Source organism: Chlorocebus sabaeus, chromosome 14 (assembly GCF_047675955.1).
Source record: "Chlorocebus sabaeus isolate Y175 chromosome 14, mChlSab1.0.hap1, whole genome shotgun sequence".
In the NCBI taxonomy this organism is placed as follows: Eukaryota; Metazoa; Chordata; class Mammalia; order Primates; family Cercopithecidae; genus Chlorocebus; species Chlorocebus sabaeus.
Window position 1 is genome coordinate 42,230,070 of NC_132917.1, and position 23,011 is coordinate 42,253,080.

The following is a 23,011-nucleotide window of genomic DNA, read 5'->3' on the forward strand; positions in this document are numbered from 1 at the left end:
TTACAGCCATGAGCCACCACACTCAGCCAATGGGTAGGATTCTTGAAGAAGCCAGCATCCTGGGAGCTCTAGACCCCCAGCCCTCAGCCCACACACCCCAAAGCTGAGAAAATCAAGTTTCAACACCTCTGGCCCTGTGAGTGGTAACTTGAAGGTAATTTTAAATTTAATTAACATTTTAAATTTTTTTATTTTTTTAATTGAGATGGAGTCTCACTCTGTCACCCAGGCTGCAGTGCAGTGGCACAATCTCGGCTCACTGCAACCTCTGCCACCTGGGTTCAAGCAATTCTTGTGCCTCAGCCTCCCAAGTAGCTAGGACTACAGGCACATGCCACCAACCCCAGCTAATTTTTTAATATTTTTAGTAGAGACGGGGTTTCACCACGTTGGCCAGGCTGGTCTTGGACTTCTGACCGCAAGGGATCCGCCCACCTCGGCCTCCCAAAGTGCTGGAATTACAGGCATGAGCCACTATGCCCAACCCAAAATTTTTTAAATTCTGAATTAAAAGTTATAATTATTATACCATCACTTGTTTTTCTCCACATAATTCTTTCTCACCACTAACTTAAACCCAAACATGAGAAGTACAATGGAGAGAGAAGAAACTGGAGTAAGTGGGAGGAGAGCAGGTGGGGCAACATTTTGAAAAGAATTACTCAAAGTGCATTCCACAGAACACAAGTGGTACTTGATGTTACTCATAGAAATGAATAAATACAATTAACCATGTTTCCCTATTGTAGGGCTTTACAGGGCTGTAAAGATTAACTTTATTTATTAACTTTTATTTTCTGAATAGGTATTCACATTCACATGGTTTAAATCACATGATTTTGGCCGGGTGCAGTGGCTCACACCTGTAATCCCAGCACTTTGGGAGGCCGAGGTGGGAGGATCACAAGGTCAGGAGATCGAGACCATCCTGGCTAACATGGTGAAACCCCGTCTCTACTAAAAATACGAAAAATTAGCTGGGCGTGGTGGCGGGCGCCTGTAGTCCCAGCTACTGGGGAGGCTGAGGCAGGAGAATGGTGTGAACCCAGGAGGGGGAGCCTGCATTCAGCCGAGATTGCGCCACTGCACTCCAGTCTGGGCGACAGAGCGAGATTCCATCTCAAAAAATAAATTAATTAATTAATTAATCACATGATTAAAAAAGAAAAGAGTATAGAAAGAAAAGTCTCAGGCCAGGCATAGTGGCTCATACTTGTAATCCCAGCACTTTGGGAGGCCGAGGTGGGAGAATTGCTTAAGCCCAGGAGTTCAAGACCAGCCTGGGAAACATAGTGAGGCCTCCTCTCTACAAAAAAATGAGGCAGGAGGATTGCTTGAGCCCAGGAGGTTGAGGCTGCAGTGAGTCATGACCACACCACTGCACTCCCACCTGTGTGACAGACAGCACACCTTCCTCAAAAAAAAAAAAAAAAAAAAAAAAAAGGAAGGGGAAGGGAAAAGTCTCACGTTTCACCCTATTTTAGTCACCCAGTTCCCCGCCCTGGAGTCAACAAATATCATCACTTTCTTATGCATCTTTTTGGAGCTATTTGATGTATGTACAAACAAACAAAATTTTTTACTTATGTGTGTATATGTATGTATATACATGTATAGATATACAGATACATATATACACACATATATATGTATGTATCTCCTTTTACACAAATAGTAGCATGTTACACTAATTGTCCCACCTCGTTTGGTTAATATATCATGGAGATCATTCCAAATTAGTAAATAGAGAGCTCCCTCATTTCTTAAACATGGTGACACAGTGTTACACTGAATGTACTGTGATTTATTTAACCAGTCCACCGGATGAACATTAACAATGATGCAATGAATATTCTTTTTTTTTTTTTTTTTTTCTGAAACAGGGTCTTATTCCTGTCAATCATGCTGGCGTTCAGGGGCACCATCACAGCTCACTGCAGCCTCGAACGCCTAGGCTCAAGTGATCCTCCCACCTCAGCCTCCCAAGTAGCTGGGACTAAGGCATGTACCACCACACGTGGCTAATTTACTTTTTATTTTTTTTTATTTTATTTTACTTTTTGTAAAGATGGGGTCTTGCTATGTTGCCTGGAATGGTCTTGAACTCCTGGGCTCAAGCAATCTGCCCACCTTGGCCTTCCAAAGCACTGGAATTACAGGCATAAGCCCAGCCAATGCAATGAATACTTTTATTTGTATATCATTTTATTTGTATATCATGTATATCAAGAGCAGATATATAAATCTGAGACTTGAAATTACTGGATCAAAGAAGACACATATGTGTTTGTAATTTTGATAGATCTTGCCAAGCTACCCCTACAGAGGTTGTACTAAATTACCCACCCACAGGCAATGCATAGGAGTGTCTATTCCCCATGGCCTCACTAAATGTAAAGTATTGTTGAACTTGGAGGTCTCCGCCACTCTGAGAGATGAAAAGTGCTAACTTATTTTGAGGGATATTGAGCATCTTTGCACATGTTTAAGGGCCTGCTCTGTGACCTGTCTGTATCCTTTGCTCACAAAGGCTTTAATCTGCTTAGAAACAGTAGGAATATCCTTAAGAGTATCAGGCCAGGACTACTGTTCCTTGAAATACCAGTTTTGGAAAATGATTCCAGAGCCTTTGCCTATAAATTTCTTCGTAACAGGGTTTGGCAAACTATAGCCTGGGGTCGAAATCCTGCCCACTTCCCACTTTTTTTTTTTTTTTTTTTTTTGGTATGGCACGCAACCTAAGAATGGTTCCTAATTTTTTTCCCCCACTGGTTTAAAATGGTGGTTTTTATCATACATTAAATTACCAATCATACCTAAGTAAAATTCTGGATTTTCCACTTTCCAGAGTGGAAAGTTTAGAACTTCACTCAGGTATATCTGATCAATCCATTCTATCTTATACTATGCTACTGTCAATTTTCATTACAGTTGACCCTTGAATAGCATGGGTTTGATCACAAGGATCCACTTATAGGCAGTTTTTCAACTAAATGTGACCAAAAATACAGTATTCGCAGGAAGTAAAACACGCTTATACAGACGGCCAATTTTTCATATACTTGGGTTTCCCACGGCCCACTGAGGGACTTCAGTATGTACAGATTTTGGTATATGTGGGGGGTCCTGGAACCAACATCCTATGTGTACTGAGAAATGAGTGTACTTTGTTTTGATATCCAGTTGAATGTATCACTCACTTGTGTTCTTCCTTTTCAAGATTGTCCTGGTTATTCATAAGTACTTGCTCCTCCAACATGAATTTTATTTTTTCATATTTTTTAATGATTGGGGGAAGAAAAGAAATCTAAAAAATAACATTCTTTATGACGTGTACAAATTATATAAAATTTGAATTTCAGTGGCCATAAATAAAGTTTTATTGGAACACAGCCATGCTCACTCATTTACACACTGTCGATGGCAGATTTCACGGCAAAGTTGAGTAGTCATGACAGAGACCATATAGCTCTGTAAAACCTAAAGTACTTACTATCATTGGAAAAAAAAAAAAAAAAAGTCTGCTGTTGTGTTAAGCCACTGAGATTTCTTTTTTGTTTTATTTTTTTTTTTGAGACAGGGTCTTACTGTCGCCCAGGCTGGAGCACAGTGGTGTGATGTCAGCTCACTGCAACCTCCACCTCCTGGACTCAAGCAATTCTCCTGCCTCAGCTTCCCAAGTAGCTGGGATTACAGGTGCGCACCACCACACCTGGCTAAGTTTTGTATTTTTAGGAGAGATGACGTTTCATCATGTTGGCCAGGCTGGTCTTGAACCCCCGGCCTCAAGTTATCCACCTGCCTTGGCCTCCCAAAGTGCTGGAATTAAAGGCCTGAGTCACCGCACCCAGTCTGGGATTTCTCAATTGGTTGCTATCCTAGGTAGTAAACTGGTAAATATAGTAGGTAGTAGTAAGATGTGCACTTAAAAGGGATTGCAGGAGCACACAGCAGTGATAATAATAGTTTCCTTAGATTGGCTTGTGGGTAAGATGTACCAGTTCTCCAGCTAACATACTCTGTCTCTTCTCTAGCCAGACACAAGCAAGGGCACTGGGCTTGATGTCAAAGGCTCTGCGCTCTTTCCGTTCTGAAGGACAAGCCTCACCATCAAGAGGCAGATTTATACACATCTTCTAAGGACCTTCTCAGTTCTAAAATCCTAAGATTCTATTAATTTCAGAAGAGTAAAAATGTCAATTGTGCCAAAAATACCAGAACATTTTCTGTCTAATTATTTCCAGCAGCAGCCAAAGTTGTTAAGACTAAGAAGGAGGAAATCCAAATGGTGTGGAACAATCCCTCAGTAAGGGAATTTCAAAGAAGTAAGCTCGTCTGTAACAAGGTCCTCAGGGTTCTGCCTGCCCACACCCTAGGTCAGATGCAGTTTATTCAGAATTCCACGCCAAAGGGATGAATCAGTGAGAAACTCCAGGCATCACTTTCACCTTCAATTACACCAAGGCAGTCTCTAGCAACAAACACCACCAAGCCTGCCAAAACTCCTCATGTTTCCAAATGGCACTCTCACCAATGCCACCACTGACAACTGCTGAAAAACCGAGTACTGTTCACTGAACACAAGAGCAAACAACTGGTACTCCCGGAGGTTACTTCTGTAAAATTAAACAGGAAAAAAGTAACTAAAGATATGAAGAGACATCACATTCCTTTGAAGCCCATTCTGATTTCTTCTGAGGTTCAAACATCTAGATGTTGATGAATGTATGCCTAATAAAAATATTCGCCACTGACTGATGCCTTTCAGTTGAGCACTATGCCACTATGCCAAACACTTTACAGATATCATCTCATCTGATCCCTTTCAAGAAGTCTATGAAATAGGCATTTCCCCTAGTACCTACACTTTACAGATGACAGTATTGAGACTGAAAGGTTAAGCACTTTTCGAAGGTCACACAACTAAGAAGCTGCAATTACACAGGTAACGAAACCCCCATCTATAAGGTTTTAAAGCTACAAGGAGCATTTGGAAATGCAAATGATTTTATGACAATGTCCATTGATAAGATTAAATGGGACCTGGCACAGTGGTTCACACCTGTAATCCCAGCACTTTGGGAGGCCAAGGTGGGCGTATCACTTGAGGTCAGAAGTTCCAGACCAGCCTGGCCAACATGGTGAAACACTGTCTCTACCAAAAATACAAAAATTAGCTGGGCATGGTGGCGGATGCCTGTAATCCCAGCTACTCGGGAGACTGAGGCAGGCGAATTGCTTGAACCTAGAAGGCAGAGGTCACAGTGAGCTGAGACAGTACAGCTGCACTCCAATCTGGGTGACAGAGCAAGACTCCAACTCAAAAAAAAAAAAAAAAGATTAAATGATATTATATGTCAATCATTTGGTCTCCAGGGTTTACATTAGAACAGAATTTTTTGTGTGTGTGCCAGGGGCAGTGACATACACCCGTAATCTCAGCACTTTCGGAGGCTGAAGTGGGAGGACTCCTTGAGCCCAGGAGTTTAAGACCAGCCTGGACAACAAAGCAAGACTCCGTCTCTACTACAAATAATGTTTTAAAATTAGCAGGGGGCCAGGCACAGTGGCTCATGCCTGTAATCCCAGCACTTTGGGAGGCTGAGGCAGGTGGATCACTTGATCAGGAGTTCGAGAGCAGCCTGGCCAACCTGGTAAAACCCCATCTCTACTAAAAATATAAAAAATTAGCTGGGCTTGGTGGTGCACACCTCTAATCCCAGCTATTCAGGAGGCTGAAATAGGAGTATCCGCTTGAACCCAGGAGGTGGAAGTTGCAGTGAGCTGAGACCGTGCCGTTGCACTCCAACCTGGACGACAGAGCAAGACTTTGCCTCAAAATTAATCAATTAATTAAAATTAGCAGGGAGTGGTGGTGTGTGCCTGTAGTCCTAGCTACTTGGGAAGCTGAGGTGGGAGGATCCCCTGAGCCCAGGAGGTCAAGGCTGCATTGAGCCATGATCTTGCCACTACACTCCAGCCTGGGCAACAGAGTGAGACCCTACCTCAAAAACAAAAACAAAAACAACAACAACAACAACAGAGATACAATCAAGAGTGAAAGGGCAACCTACAGAATGGGAGAAGATATTTGCAAGTCATGTGTCTGATTAAGAGTTAACCTACAGGATATACAAAGAATTCCTGCAACTCAGTAACAACAAAAAAAATCAACCCAATTAAAAAATGAGCAAAGGATTTTTTAGATTAATTTTTTAAATTTTCATGGGTACACAGTAGGTGTATATATTTATAGGTTACATGAAATATCTTGATACAGGCATGCAATGCATAATAATCACATCAGGGTAAATGGGGTGGTAAAAAATATATATATATATATTTTATATATTATATATATATATATATATATATATTTTTTAAGAGACAGAATTTTGCTCTGTCACCCATGCTAGAGCATAGTGGTGCAGTCATAGCTCCCTGCAGCCTCAAATTCACCTCCGGCATTTATCCTTTGTGTTACAAACAATCCAGTTATACTTTCTTAGTTATTTTGAAATGTAAGATTAAATTATTTTTTTACTACAGTCACCCTGTCGTGCTAGCAAATACCTGGTCTTACTCATTCTTTCTAACTATTTTTTTGTAACCATTAACCATACCCACTTCCCCACCACCACTGCTAACCGTCTAAGCCTCTGGTAACCATCCTTCTACTCTCTACATTCATGAGTTCAATTGTTTTCATTTTTAGCTCCCGCAAATAAGTGAGAACACAAGAAGTTTGTCTTTCTGTGCCTGATTTATTTCACTTAACAAAATGACCTCCAGTTCTATCCATGTTGTTGCACATGGCAGGACCTCATTCTTTTTTATGGCTGAATAGTACTCCATTGTGTATATGTACCACATTTTCTTTATACATTCATCTGGGTTTGTGTGTGTGTGTGTGTGTGTGTGTTTTGTTTTGAGATGGGGTCTTGCTCTGTCATCCAGGCTGGAGTGCAGTGGTATGATCAAGACTCGCTGCAACCTGCGCCTCCAGGGTTCAAGTGATTCTCTTGCCTCAGCTTCCTGAGTAGCTGGGACTACAGGTGCATGCTACCATGCCTGGTTAATTTTTGTATTTTTAGTAGAGATGGGGTTTCGCCATGTTGGCCAAGCTGGTCTCGAACTCCTGACCTCAAGCGATCTGCCTGCCTCAGCCTCCCAAAATGCTGGGATTACAGGCATGGGCCACCATGCCCGGCCGCATTCATTTGTTGATGGTACTTAGGTTGCTTCCAAATCTTGGCTAACATGAATAGCGCTGCAACAAACATGGGAGTGCACGCATCTTTCTGATATGCTGATTTCCTTTCTGTTGGGTAAACACCCACTCAACAGTGGGATTGCTGGATCATATGGTAGCTCTATTTTCAGATTTTTAAGGAACCTCCAAACTGTTCTCCATAGTGGTTGTACTAATTTACATTTCCACTAACAGTATACGAGGGATCCCTTTTCTCCACATCCTCGCCAGCATTTGTTATTGTCTGTCTTTTGGATGAAAGCCATTTTAACTAGAGTAAGATGATATTTCATTGTAGTTTTGATGTGCACTTCTCTGATGATCAATGATGCTGAGCACCTTTTCCATATACCTGTTTGCCATTTGTATGTCTTCTTTTGAGAAATATCTATTCAGATTTTTTGCCCATTTTTAAATCAATTTATTAGATATTTTTCCTATAGAGTTGTCTGAGCTCCTTATATGTTCTGGTTTTTAATCCCTTGTCAGATGGGTAGTTTGCAAATATTTTCTCCCATTCTGTGGGTTGTATCTTCACTTTGTTGATTCTTTCCTTTGCTGTGAAGAAGCTTCTTAATTAGGTATGATCCCATTTGTTCACTTTTGCTTTGGTTGCCTATGTTGGTGGGATATTGCTCAAGAAATCTTTGCCTACTCCAATGTCCCGGAGATTTTCCCCAATGTTTTTGTGCAGTAGTTTCATAGTTTGAGGTCTTAGATTTATGTCATTAATCCAGTTTGATTTGTTTTTTTTATATAGTGAGATAAAGGGTCTAGTTTCTTTTGCATATGGATGTCCAGTTTTCTCAGCACCATTTATTTAAGAGACTGTCCTGGACAAAGGATTTGATATTTCTCAAAAGTTAATAAGGCTGATGAGCATATGAAAAGATGCTCAACATTATTAATCATCAGAGAAATGCAAATCAGAACCACAATGAGGTATCATTTTATACCTACAGGATGACTACTATACAAAAAAAAAAAAAAATCACACCAGAAAGCACGAGTGTCTACAGCACTGTTGGTAGGATTGTAAAAGGGTGCATCCACTATGCAAAACAGTATGGAGGTTCCTCAAAAAATTAAAAATAGAAATATCACATGCTGCAGTAATCACTCTTCTGGGTACATATCCAAAACAACTGAAAGCAGGGTGTTAAAGAAATATTTGCACACCCACGTTCACAAATACAAAGGAAGCATTACTGACAATAGTTAAGATGTGGAAGCAATCTAAATGTCCACTGACAAAAGAATAAAGAAAATTGGAATATAGCTGGGCGTGGTGGCTCATTTCCCAGCACTTCGGGAGGCTGAGGTGGGTGGATCACCTGAGGTCACGGAGTTCAAGACCAGCCTGGACAACATGGCAAAACCCCATCTCTACTAAAAATATATATATATATAAAATACATATAGAATTCGCTGGGCATGGTGGCATGCACCTGTAATTCCAGCTACTTGGGAGGCTGAGGCAGGAGAATTGCTTGAATCGGGAGGCAGAGGTTGCAGTTAGCCAACATTGCACCCCGGCACTCCAGGCCTGGGTGACAGAGCAAGACTCTGTCACACACACACACACACAAAAACAACACAGAAATATATATATACAGTGGAATATTATTCAGCCTTAAAAAGAGAGAAAATTGGCTGGGTGCGGTGGCTCACACCCGTAATCCCAGCACTTTGGGAGGCCAAGGCGGGTGGATCATGAGGTCAGGAGATCGAGATCATCCTGATTAACAATGGTGAAACCCCGTCTCTACTAAAAATACAAAAAAAAAAAAAAAAGTAGCCGGGCGTGGTGGCGGTCGGCTGTAGTCCCAGATACTCGGGAGGCTGAGGCAGGAGAATAGTGTCAACCCAGGAGGCAGAGCTTGCAGTGAGCAGAGATCGCACCACTGCACTCCAGCCTGGGCGACAGAGCGACAACTCCACCGCAAAAAAAAAAAAAGAAAGAAAATCAATCTGGGGGCGATGGCTCATGCCTGTAATCCTAGCACTTTGGGAGGCTGAGGCGGGCAGATCACCTGAGGTAAGGAGTTCGAGACCAGCCTGGCCAACATGGCGAAACCTTGTCTCTACTAAAAGCACAAAAATTAGCCAGGTGTGGTGGTGGGTGTCTATAATCCAAGCTACTCGGGAGGCTGAGGCAGGAGAATCACTTGAACTGGGGAGGCAGAGGTTGCGGTGAGCCGAAATCGTGCCATTGTACTCCAGCCTGGACAAAAGAGCAAGACTCCATCTCAAAAAAAAACAAAAAAACAACAAAAAAAGGAAATCCTGTTACATGGATGAACCTTGAAGACATTACGTTAAGTGAAATACGCCAGTCACAAAAAGACAAATACTATGTGATTCCACTTATATGAGGTATCTAAAGTACTCAAATTCACAGAAACAGAAAGTAAGATGGTAGTTACAGGCAGTTGGAAAAAGGTAAAAGAGAAGAGTGGTTTGATGGGTACAAAGCTTCAGATTTGCAAGATGAAAAAGCTCTGAAGATCTGTTTCATAACAATATGAATATATTATACTTAACACCACTAAACGGTATACTTAAAAATGGTTAAGATGGCAAATTTTATATTATGTGTATTTTACTACAATTTTAAAGAGCAAACATATGAGCAGTGGTGGAATTCAAATCTATGCCCCCAAGGAGGCTAAAGCCTTAATCCACAACGTTTTTATTTTTTATGTTCTTTATATTTTGTAGAGCTGAGGTCTCGCTATGTTGCTCAGGCTGGTCTTAAACTCCTGGCCTCCCAAAGTGCTAGAGGCTACACACGTGAGCCACCACACCCAGCACGTTAGACTGCTCAGCCACACCACCCATGGGGTCAATGGAAAAACAAAAACAAAGACAGTGCTTTGACATTAATTAATTTTTGACTTACATTCTGCTTAACCTCAGAAGAATTAAAGGAGACTGTTCCTGTCATTAATACCAAACAGAACCTGATTAAAATTTAATATTACAAGGACAACTATGAAAATTAATACACAAAACAGCTGTGGCTGGCCCCAATGGTTCATGTCTGTAATCCTAACATTTTGGGAGGCCAAGGCAGGAGAATTGCTTGAGCCCAGGAGATCTTGGAATATGGTGAGATCTCACAATATAGTCAGATCTCATCTCTACTAAAAATTTTCAAAAAATTAGCCAGCGTGGGGCATGTGCCTGTAGTCCAGTTACTTGGGAGGCTGAGGTGGGAGGATCACTTGGGCCCAGCAGCTTGAGGCTGCAGTGAGCTATGACTGTACCATTATACTCCAGACTAGGCAACAGACCAAAATCCTGTCTCTTGAAAAAAACAAAAATAAAAAATAAAAAAATTACGTGTGTGTGTGTGTGTGTATATATATATATATATATATGCACAGCTGAAAGCTGAGTCTGAATAGCTGACTGGAAAAAGCTAAATGAATTACACAAGCAATAGACCAACACAGAAAACCACCTAAAGTAATGCACGTGTATTTATTATATACCTATATTATGTGCATATATAATTATAATACATTTAAAATAATATATAGTATATTTTAAATACAGTACAATATCACAATGTGTAAGGATATAAAATAAGGAAATGTTATATGAATCCAAACACCAATAATTTTGTTACTTATTAATTATATTTACACTGGAATAGAATTTTAAGATAAAACTTAACAGTTTTGGCAGGGAAAAAATGAAATGTATTTATAACTTCTTTGAAGCCATAAATATTGACACATCAGTATAAGATGAAAGGCATAGACTGCAATCACTTTTTAAGTCCTCCAAAAATAATACGGCCCGGTGCAGAGGCTCACACCTGTTAAGCCCAGCACTTTAGGAGGCCAAGGCAGGAGGATCACTTGAGCTTAGTAGTTGGAGATCAGTCTGGGCAACATGTCAAAACCCTATCTCTACAAAAAATACAAAAATTAGCCAGGCATGATGGTGCGTGCCTGCAGTCCCAGTTACTTGGGAGGCTGAGGAGGCACACCTGAGCCCAGGGCTGCAGTGAGCCATGATCGCACCACTATATTCCAGCCTAAGCAAGAGTAAGACCAGTCTCAAAAAACAACAACAACAAAAAAGATTGTGACCATTATTATTATTATCACAAACCATATCTGAGCTCAGAGCCTTCCATTTACAAAAGGAGTTCAGTTCAAGTCCAATTTCAAAACATTCTAAAAGAAAGTAAAAAGTATGCCCAACTAGAAGAGCAATCACCACAATCGAGTCAGCAGCAGCTTAAATCAGCCTTAACAACCCCAGGAGTGCCACAAAAGGAAAAGTTACCCTTCTTACTCGAAGCCTTTGGATTTAAATGTACAAAGCATTTCCAATCACATTTCTAACAGGCATGTACAATGTAATAACACGAAGCACAATAAAAATTTCCAACAAACTGCACATCAACAGCCACTTCATTACCTAGAGTCTTTCATGTCCTTATAAGAGTTTTTCTCCACAACAATTGGTTAAATGGGAAAAAAAAAAAAAAAGTAGGGTTTTTTGAAAGAAAAAAACATGATATTTTTCTTACACACTTTAATTATCTTACAGAGAAAAAATCTATACCATTCGTACCTCTTTATCTACCAACCTAGATCAATAATAAATGAAAACCATAATTGAACACTTATTCAAGTTCCAAACATCTTTCTATAAATTTACATACTAATTCATTTAATTCTCACAAATGTATGCAATAGGTTTTGTTATGATCCCCACCTACAAATGAGGAAACTAAGCCAAAGAGAAGTAACTAGTGGCCAAGTGCAGTAGCTCATGCCTGTAATCCCAGCACTTTGGGAGGCCAAGAACGGCAGACTGCCTGAGCCCTGAGTTCAAGACCAGCCTGGGCAATGTGACGAAACTCCATCTCTGCAAAATACAGAAAAAAAAAAAATTAGCCAAGCATGGGGGCACGTGCCTGTACTCCCAGCAACCTGGAAGGCCGAGGTAAAAGGGTTCCTTGAGCCCGGGAAGGTTGAAGCTAAAGTGAGCTGTGATTGTGCCACTGTACTCCAGCTGGGCGACACAGAGACTTTGTCTCAAAAAAAAAAAGAGAGAAGTAACTAAATCATGTCACACAGATAATAAATGACAGGTTAATAATATTTACAAGGCTGGCCAGGCACAGTGGCTCATGCCTATAATCCTAGCACTTGGGGAGGCCAAGGCAAGCAGATCTCACACACACACACACGCAAGGCTGGGCACAGTGGCTCATGCCTGTGATCCCAAGTTCGAGGCTGCAGTGAGCTATGATCACACCACTGCACTCCAGCCTGGGCAACAGAGTGAGACTCTATCTCTAAAAAAAAAAAAGAAAAAAAAATGTAAACAGCTAGGTGTGGTGGCACGCACCTGTAGTCTCCCAGCTACCTGAAAGGCTGAGGAAGGAAGATCACTTGAGCTCAGGCTTCAAAACCAGCCTGAGCAATATAGTGAAACCCCTCATCTCAATATATAAATAAATAAATTTTAAACAAACAAAACATATGTACTCACTGACTAAGTCATACCTTGAATCACGCCTGGGATTCATGGATGTCCCTATACAGCTACAGTCAATGTGTGTGTTAATTTTTACATTCCTCACTTGATACCATTTTGTTTCCTCATGCTCACGTTTGGATGGCCATTTCATTAGGACATGTGGCATGGCAGGACGAGGATAACGATGAATGAAAAGTTCACTCAAAGTCATTGGGATTGGCCACAGAGAGCTGGGTTCCTCCCCCGGTTTTTTTTTTTTTTTTTTTGAGACGGAGTCTCGCTCTGTCGCCCAGGCTGGAGTGCAGTGGCCGGATCTCAGCTCACTGCAAGCTCCGCCTCCCGGGTTCACGCCATTCTCCTGCCTCAGCCTCCGGAGTAGCTGGGACTACAGGCGCCCGCCACCTCGCCCGGCTAGTTTTTTGTATTTTTTAGTAGAGACGGGGTTTCACCGTGTTAGCCAGGATGGTCTCGATCTCCTGACCTCGTGATCCGCCCGTCTCGGCCTCCCAAAGTGCTGGGATTACAGGCTTGAGCTATTGCGCCCGACCCCTCCCACAGTTTTTAAGGGCCTGCTATTATTCTACCGGATCTCTTTTCTTCCTGCAATCACCTCCACCTTTGCTTTTCTCACTTTCCCTTAGCACACAGGAACACGGGGCTATCACCCTTGCCTAAGGAATCTGGCTTCTGCCTCCTAAACACAGTTTACCCTCTGTGGTTCCTCTGTCCTCTGTTTTGGCAACAGAGGTACCAGATCCACATTCTCTCTTTATTGGGAAACAGGGACTGATGACTGTCTACAAAGAAACAACCAAGTTTCTGACTGCAAATGCAAAGACAACAATACCTGTCCTGCTAAGACACGCTATCCATCATACATAAATCTCCACCAAAGTGTGTTTCTGTGAAAAATTACAGGCAATTACTACAAATAACCCTTATCTTCTTCAACTCCTTTTGGCATAATTCAATATTCAACCCAAATACATGACTTAAGTGCATTGTAGTGTCTGCAGTGTAGCCTGAGGTACTGTCTTGCAAGGAGCTCTGTCCCGCTAGTGTGAGTTTGTAGAGACAGACTCTAAAACCTCAGAAAGAAGCAACATAGGAGACCCCATTACTTAAAAAAACAAACAAACACAAGAACCTCAGGAAGAAACAGTTTTGATATTATGTCATTGTGGTAGGCTTCTGTTTCTTAAACCTTTAGAGATGAAGAACTGAGACCATTCAACACACAAGAGAAGACAGAATGGCCGGATGCCTGAAATCCCAGCACTTTGGGAGGCCAAGGTGGGTGGATTACCTGAGGTCAGGAGTTCGAGACAAGCCCGACCAACATGGTGAAACCCCGACTCTACTAAAAATACAAAATTAGCTGGGTGTGGTGGCACGTGCCTGTAATCCCAGATACTCGGGAGGCTTAGGCAGGAGAATCGCTTGAACCCGGAATGTGGAGGTTACAGTGAGCCAAGATCGCGCCATGGCGCTCCAGACTGGGCAACAAGAGCAAAACTCCGTCTCAAAAAAAAGAGAGCGAGAGAGAAGACAGAATGGCATTATGGTATTATGACCCCCCAAATACCCAGCCCCATTCACCATCGGCCCAAAGCCAGTTCCGCCCCGCTCCACACCCTCATCTACTTCTCTCATGTCCTATTTTGAAATAAATCTCAGATTGTGCATTTATCCCAGAGTCCTTTCTCACCCTCCCTGCCTGGCAAGTCAACTAGTGTGCACAAAGGAGGCACGAAATGTGCATGGCTTCAGTCTGAGTCTCCTGAGACAGGTCACTTGTAGCCAGGATGATGCAATGTCCTGGAGTCAGGATGGGATGACATATTAACTTGGATGTGGCTGTAAGCCCATGGAGCCCATTAATTCATTCATCACGCAACAAAGCTCATGAGTGAGTGCCTACTGTATGTCAGGCCACAGAGAGGTGTATAAAGATAAATTAAAGATAGAACTTAAGCATAGTTATGTAAGATGTTATCAGCTGGGCGCAGTGGCTCACGCCTGTAATCCCAGCACTTTGGGAGGATGAGGCAGGCAGATCAGGAGGTCAGGAGATGGAGACCATCCTGGCTAACATGGTGAAACCCTGTCTCTACTAAAAATACAAAAAATTAGCCAGGCATGGTGGCGGACACCTGTAGTCCCAGCTACTCAGGCGGCTGAGGTGGGAGAATGGTGTGAAGCTGGGAGGTGGAGTTTGCAGTGAGCTGAGATCGCACCACTGCACTCCAGCCTGGGCAACAGAGCAAGACCCCATCTCAAAAAAAAAAAAAAAAAAGATGTTATCACTGGGGAAACCAGATGAAGAGTAAAACCGAACTCTCTCTGCTGTTTTTGCAACTTCTTGTGAGTGTAAAACTATTTCAAGCCAGGCAAAGTGGCTCACATCTGTAATCCCAGCACTTTGGGAGGCTGAGATGGGAGGACTTCTTGAAGCCAGGAGTACGAGACCAGCATGGACAACATAGTGAGACCCCCATCTCTACAAAAAAAAAAAATAGCAGGCATGATAGCGCATGCCTGTAGCCCTAGCTACTCAGGAGGTGGGAGAATTGCCCGTACCCAGGAGTTTGAGGCTGCAGTGAGTCATGATTGTACCACTGCATTCCAGCCTGGGCAACAAAGCAAGACTCTGTCTCTAAATATAAATAGGTAAATTAATTAATTAATAATTGTTAAATCATTTCAAAATAAAAGGATTTTAAAAAGAAGATAAAACAGACTGAAAATCTGCAACCCAGCAAAGGGTAAGATATACCCTCCCTAACAACAAACCTATCCTTAAAAACTCAAAAATAGAATGTAGAAAGTAATAAAAGCTATAATTGATGTGTGCTAAGTTCAGAAGAAGATAAGTTCTTCTTCATCTGGGAGATGACGGAAGGTTTCTTTGAGAAAGTGGCAATTTAATTTGGCATGGAAAGACCAGCACAAGCAAAATCAGGAAAGTGCCAGATACCTGATGAAGTGAAAGCAATTACATTTAAAAAGTTAACAAAACAAAACACAGATGTGAGCAGATGCCCTACATAGATTAAACAGGTGCGCGACACTGGGCCACTGCCCAGTGTTTTAGGCTTCCCCTAAATGGAACGGCAAGTGAAGAAAACAAAAGGTACCTCGAAATATCTTACTACAAAAAATGGCCCCTCTGACTATTCCTTTGATTGTCTTTTTTTTTTTTTTTTTTTTTTTTTTTTTTTGAGACGGAGTCTTGCTCTGTAGCCCGGGCTGGAGTGCAGTGGCCGGATCTCAGCTCACTGCAAGCTCCGCCTCCCGGGTTCACGCCATTCTCCTGCCTCAGCCTCCGGAGTAGCTGGGACTACAGGCGCCCGCCACCTCGCCCGGCTAGTTTTTTGTATTTTTAGTAGAGACGGGGTTTCACCGTGTTAGCCAGGATGGTCTCGATCTCCTGACCTCGTGATCCGCCCGTCTCGGCCTCCCTAAGTGCTGGGATTACAGGCTTGAGCCACCGCGCCCGGCCCCTTTGATTTTCTTAACTGATAAAAAGGTAGATATCATCTTCTAGGAGCTAATTTACATAAAGAATTTCATCCACCCCATGTATCAGTGTTCATGTTCATTACCCTCTAATAGAGGGCTTGGGCTGCTTTTCCCTTAGCTCTGAACCTGCTCCGTGGACAAACTAGAGGTATTTCTGTGTGTGCCTTGCCTGAGGCTCTCGAGAGTCAGAGACATCATCTCTTTCCGACTGACCCAGAAATCAGGATGTGCTTCTCTTCACCAGAGCCAGGGAGTGTTTTTTCAGAAGACTACCCTGCTGTAGGGGACATATACATACAGGCAAAGGGATCAAAAATCTGTGGTTCTGACACCCACTGCTAAAAACTTTCCAGAGATGACAGCAGCAGAAACTCAGGCCTGACATCACCTGTGGTCCCTGGCCCCACACTCTCCACTCTGGGTGGGCCCCCTTAATCTTCAGGTGCCACAATCCCTTCCTGCACCTTCACCACTACCCCAGCGTACACGTATTTGTTTAAATAATGCTACAAGAAGATCAATCTCAATAATCTGTTCCTATTCCATATATGACTACCACGTGGGTTCTATTCCTTTTTATTTAACTGGCAATTCATTAGTAAAATAATTATGAGACTGGAAAGGATATCAAGATCTACCTCTTCAAACAAGATCATCTTACAAAAAGTTATAACAATTCTTTTATTTAAGAGTATTTTACCATTTTTGCTTCAAGATAGTTTTTATCTACAGAACAACTTGGGAAGATGAATATCAACAAATGATATTTTTAATTTTTTGAGGTTTCAATATTTTATTCAAGTTTTATTTTAAGTGATGTTAATTACAGCACTTGAAGGGGAGGATCTAATTCCACACAATATGACTCTAAAATGTACCCATTAAACTGCTAAAAAATAAATTGAGTGGTGAGAATGCAACAGAAGTCCAATTTAGATTCTAAGTGTTGTCACCATGTGATTACAATCACACAACCTCTCCCCAGCTTATAGCGAGAGCTCCTGGAAGCTATTTCATACTCTGGTGCAAGGGCAAAAAAGCACAACACAAGAAGGAATTCAGTACTGAATTACTGGCTTCATCAGATCCACCCTCTCCACCCCAAAATGGTACAACAGAAGCAGCTGTCACACCCTGCAGACCTTTTGGTATAAGAGAGGTGATGAAGGACTGGGATGGAAACAGGCCATGAAGATCTGTCTAAAAAGGTCCCTTAACCGGGTGCGGTGGCTCACGCCTGTAATCCCAGCACTTTGGATCACTTGAGGTCAAGAGTTGGAGAACAGCCTGGTCAACATGTTTAAACCCTGTCTCTACTAAAAATACAAAAATTACCAGGGCATGGTGGCATGTGCCTGTAATCCTAGCTACTGGAGAGGCTGAGGCACAAGAATCACTTGAACCCCGGAGGCGGAGGTTGCAGTGAGTTGAGATCACAGCACTGCACTCCAGCCTGGGCGACAGAGTGAGACTCTGTCTCAAAAATAAATAAATAAATAAAATAAAATAAAAAAGTCTTCGTCAGGTGAATTTGTACACACCATGATGCAATGAGCCTCTCATCTACTGGGGTTAGGAAACCAAGGTTCAATTATCAGAAAGTTACAGTTTCATTCATTTATTCAATACAAATTTACAAAGTACCTATACATAATCAGCTTCCACTTGCAGCCATTTCTAGATTTTTTTAAAACCTGGCATCTCTAGAAGGGCTACCAAATTCCCCCCAAGTCTACAGCTAAAAGGACCTTTTTTGGAATTGGGTTTCTTCTGTATCTCTGAAAAGGTAGCACTCTTTTCGAATCATCTTTAACCTGGAGGTCTAGCATGAAATTTAGCAATACTTGCATCTCAGATATATGTTAAAAGATACATTAAATTCTGACGGTAGCTATACTGCAGAATAGTTAAAATTAAACAACTGTACAGTATTCGTTTGTGTTTGAAATTCTAGTCCTAAACCAAGCTCATGGCCACCAGCATGGACGTTCTTGCCATCCAGCTGAGCTGACAGCATCAGCTTCATACTTGGCTTTATGATCTGAGTCTATCCTAAACCTGTCAGGCTAGGGTTGTACACTTTAGCCAAGAAGCAGGCATCAGGGTCCATCTGATACTTGCCTGCTGTTCTGAAGTGAGTGTTACTGTTTCCTGATGTCCAGGCAAGCTTAACAGCAGTCTCCAACTTCTTACTCACCTCTGGGAAATAGAGGTGCCAAAATCTGCCCTGTCATTCACATAAGTATGAAGCTGGAATTCATCAGTCTTGTAGCCAAGAGTAAAGTTCCTCTGGGTCTCTTAAAACTCTGCAGTCTCAAAATTCATCCAGTAGCCAGCCAGTCAGCCCTCATAACCCAGCACTAGAGCACCCCAGATTGAAGGTCCAGCGATGTCAAAATCCACAGTGCAACCCAGGTTGATACGCTCCTGCCTATAGCGGGTTTCGATTTTAGCATTTTTCTCCCCCCAGCGTTAGGTGAGAAGTGGTGAATCGAAGGTCAGCTTCAGTCCACATGCAAGCTGATCCTCCATGCAATCTCGGTGCCCAGTGTGTGGTGTTTCATTTCTCCATAATCGTCAGGTCATATCTGGTCCATCTGTACTTGGTTCGCAGGCTGCCAGTCACCTTGGTGGCCTCAGTGTTGGACTGAGTCTGAGTTTGTAAGTTCCAATCCATTCTCAGATTTTGTTTTCTTTTTTTTTTTTTTTTTTTTTTTGAGACGGAGTCTCCATCTGTCGCCCAGGCTGGAGTGCAGTGGCCGGATCTCAGCTCACTGCAAGCTCCGCCTCCCAGGTTTACGCCATCCTCCTGCCTCAGCCTCCCAAGTAGCTGGGATTAGAGGCGCCCGCCAACTCACCCGGCTCAGATTTTGTTTTCAAATCAAGTTTTATTAAGCCAAATCCATAGCCCTTGGTGAACACATCCCTGGCAGATTTGCCAAGTTCAGCGTATGTGGGAGGCATAACCATCTTCTGCTCAGAGGCGGTGGCAGCGGGCTCAGTGGTGGCGGCGGGCTCGGTGGTGGCTGCAGCGGGGGCTGCCTCAACAAATGACATTTTTGAAAAATGAGGTAGTTCATGCTGATATCATTATTTGCTATTTCCTAGCTACAGGTAACTAATTTATCCAGTGCTCAACTCAGATTATTTTTACTTAACTAGGTACTCACTGCAAACATCAGGACAATGATACTTCTACGCTCAAAAAGTTTCCAATATGTACATTAAAACAAGTTGCCCAGGTTGGTCTAGAACTGCTGGCCTCAAGTGATCCACCTGCCTTGGCCTCCCAAAGTGCTCGGATTACAGACCATGAGCCACTGAGCCCAGCCAAAACAAAAGATTTAATCAAAGTAGGGATATTTCAAAGTATTTAGCCTATAAGGTCTTCCTGAAACAATAAGCTAAGTGTTTTAATCTACAGCCATGAATACAAAAACATTCGCAGTACTAAAAGCAGCAATACTCAAATAATCCGAGTACTGAGGTATTGCTGACTCCTAACTCTCCACAGATAAGAGCTAAAATTCATGAGTTATCATCCAAGGCTTCAGATCTGCCACTCTCCGCCTTGTACCATCTGCTCCAACTAATGGAAAGTAACACAGTCGCCAGTCTTCTCACGCCTCTTGCCTTTGCACATCTACCCTCCCTTCTTGGCCAACATCAACCAGGCCTTCAAGTCTGTGAGCTCAAGCATCACCACCCCAGGGAATCCTTATCTTAGGTCCACTAGCATGGCTGAGTTTCTCCCTGGTGTTCCTACAGCAGCCAGTGCTTATCTCTAGCAGTGCACATAGCACATCATGTTGTGGTTGTACATTTAGCTGTCTGTCTCTCCAGCTAGGAAGCAAGTGGGGCTGTGTGTCTTTAAAAAAAACAAAAACAAAACAAAACAACAACAAAACACTATATTGCCTAATCATGGCACATAAGAGGTACTCAGAAAATATGTTGTTGGACTAAATTAATGGTACAATAAATTTTATCATTAGAGAGTTCAACTGTTTTATCAGTCTAATGGAATATTTAGGACAAAATGATATATTTGGTGTATTGATTTAAAAAATAACAATTAGAGATAACGCATTACTATCCTTACTTCATACCACACACAAAAATTAATGAGAATGAGTGTAGTACTAAATGTAAAAGTGAAAACTTTAAGATTTTATTTTTTTTAAGAGTATTTAATTTCTTTCCTTTTTCCTTCCTTCCCTCCCTCCCTCCCTCCTTCCTTCCTTCCTTCCTTCCTTCCTTCCTTCCTTCCTCCCTCCCTCCCTCCCTCCCTTCCTTCCTTCCTTCTTTCTTTCTTTCTTTTTTTTGAAACAGGGTTTGGCTCTGTTGCTCAGGCTGGAGTGCAGTGGCACGATCACGGCTCACTGCAGCCTCTACCTCCCAGGCTCAGGTGATCCTCTCACCTCAGTCTCCCAAGTAGCTGGGAATACAGGTGTGCACCACCACACCCAATTAGTTTTTGTATTTTTAGTGGAGATGGGATTTCGCCATGCTGCCCAGGGTGGTCTTGAACTCCTGGGCTCAGGTGATCCACCCACCTCAGCCTCCCAAAGTGCTGGGATTACAGGAGTGAGCCATTGTGCTCAATCTATAAAGATTTTAGAAGAAAACATAGGAGTAATGTTTGTGACTAAGAAAGTAGGCAAACTTTTTTATATACAGCACAAAAAGTAGTAATCATGAAGGAAAATACTGATAAATTAGACTTCACCAAAATTTAAAACTTTAGTATAGTAAAAGACACCACTAAGAAAATGGATAGGCAAACCAGAAATTAGAGGAAAATATTCACAACATATTTATCTGACAAAGGACTAGTATCCAGATTGTACAAAGAACTCCTAAAACTCAATAGCAAAAATAATCCATTTTTTAAAAAAATAGGCTATGTGGACAAACATTTCACATAATAAATTATGTAAAAAGCCAATAAGCTAATGAAAACGATGATCAACTCTTTGCCATCAGAGAAATTAAAACCACAATGAGATATTACTACACTCCAGACAGAATAACTAAAATTTGCAAAACCAGTAACACCGAGTTTGTGAAGTAACTGAAACCGTATATAGTCATACACCACATAGACATTTCTGTCAACAATGGATCGTATGTATGACAGTAGTTCCATGAGATTATAATACTGCATTTTTACTATACCTTTTCTCTGTTTAGGTATGTTTAAATACACAAATAGGCCAGGCACAATGGCTCACACCTATAATCCCAACACCTTGGGAGGCCGAGATAGGCAGATCATCTGAGGTCAGGAGTTCAAGACCAGCCTGGTCAACATGGTGAAACCCTGTCTCTAACAAAAATACAAAAATTAGTCAGGCGTGGTGGTGCCTGCCTGTAATCCCAGCTACTCGGGAAGCTGAGGCAGAAGAATCGTTTGAAATCAGGAGGCAAAGGTTGCAGTAAGCCAAGATCGTGTGTCACTGCACTCCAGCCTCAGTGACAGAGACTCTGTCTCAAAAAAAAAAAAAAGAAATACAATACACAAGTATTTACCACTGTGTTATAACTGCCTACTGTATTCAGTAGATTCTGCATAAGTGCATGGCCTAGGAGCAACAGGCTACACCATACAGCCTAAGTGGTGAGGTATGTAGCAGGCAGTACCATCTAGGTTTGTGTGAGGATGCTCTACGATGTTCACAGAGCAAGGAAATCTCCTAAGCATCTCCCAACGTTATGCGATTGTATACTCTTGGTGGGAGTACAGAATGGTAGATTGGTACAAAAGTTAATTGTGGTTTTTGCCATGAGGATTAGTGGCAAAAACCGCAAATACTTTTCCCTTTTTTTCTGAGACGGAGTCTCGCTCTGTCACCCAGGCTGGAGTGCAGTGGCGCAATCACTGCTCACTGCAACCTCCGCCACCTGGGTTCAAGTGATTCTCCTGCCTCAGCCTCCCTAGTAGCTGGGATTACAGGCACCCGCCACCACGTCTGGCTAATTTTTGTATTTTTAGTAGAGACAGAGTTTCAACATGTTGGCCGGGCTGGTCTCCAACTCCTGACCTCAGGTGATCCGCCTGCCTCGGCCTCCTAAGGTCCTGAGATTACAGGCATAAGCCACTGCGCCTAGCCAAAAACAGACCTTTTATAAAAACATAAAAATACATTAAACCACTCCGTGAAGATAAATGTGAAAATTTAGGTGAAATGGAAAATTTCCCAGAAAAATGAATCAGACCAAAATTTGCAGTTTTTGAATAACTGGAAAAACTGAATGGTCCTACAATCATGAAAAAAATTGAATCTACACTTTGACATCTATTCACCAAAAGATGCACACCAGGTCCAGATGATTTTACAGGCAAGTTCTATCAAATACCAAGCATGCATAACCCCTATTTTATATAACACTATCCCAAATAATTAAAAAAGCAGTCACCAGCTCATTTTAAAAAGTCAGTGAAAGGCCAGGCACAGCAGCTCACGCCTGTAATTCCAGCACTTTGGGAGGCCAAGGTGGGCGGATAACTTGAGGTCAGGAGTGCAAGACCAGCCTGGCCAACATGGTGAAAACCAGTCTCTACTAAAAATACAAAAATGAGCCAGGCATGGTGGCGCATGCCTGTAATCCCAGCTACTCGGGAGGCTGAGGCAGAAGAATTACTTGAATCCAGGAGGTGGAGGTTACAGTGAACTGAAATCATGCCACTGCACTCCAGCCTGGGTGACAGAGGGAGACTCTGTCTCA

General features: G+C 42.2%; 1 protein-coding gene and 1 pseudogene across 2 annotated transcripts in view; both read right to left on the minus strand.

Annotated features, from left to right (window-relative positions):
• The window catches only part of KCNG3 (potassium voltage-gated channel modifier subfamily G member 3), a 73,063-nt gene that overhangs the window by 20,278 nt on the left and 29,774 nt on the right, over positions 1–23,011 (minus strand). The gene's annotated exons all lie outside the window — the stretch shown is intronic.
• Positions 18,174–19,252, minus strand: LOC140713392 (non-selective voltage-gated ion channel VDAC1-like; annotated as a pseudogene).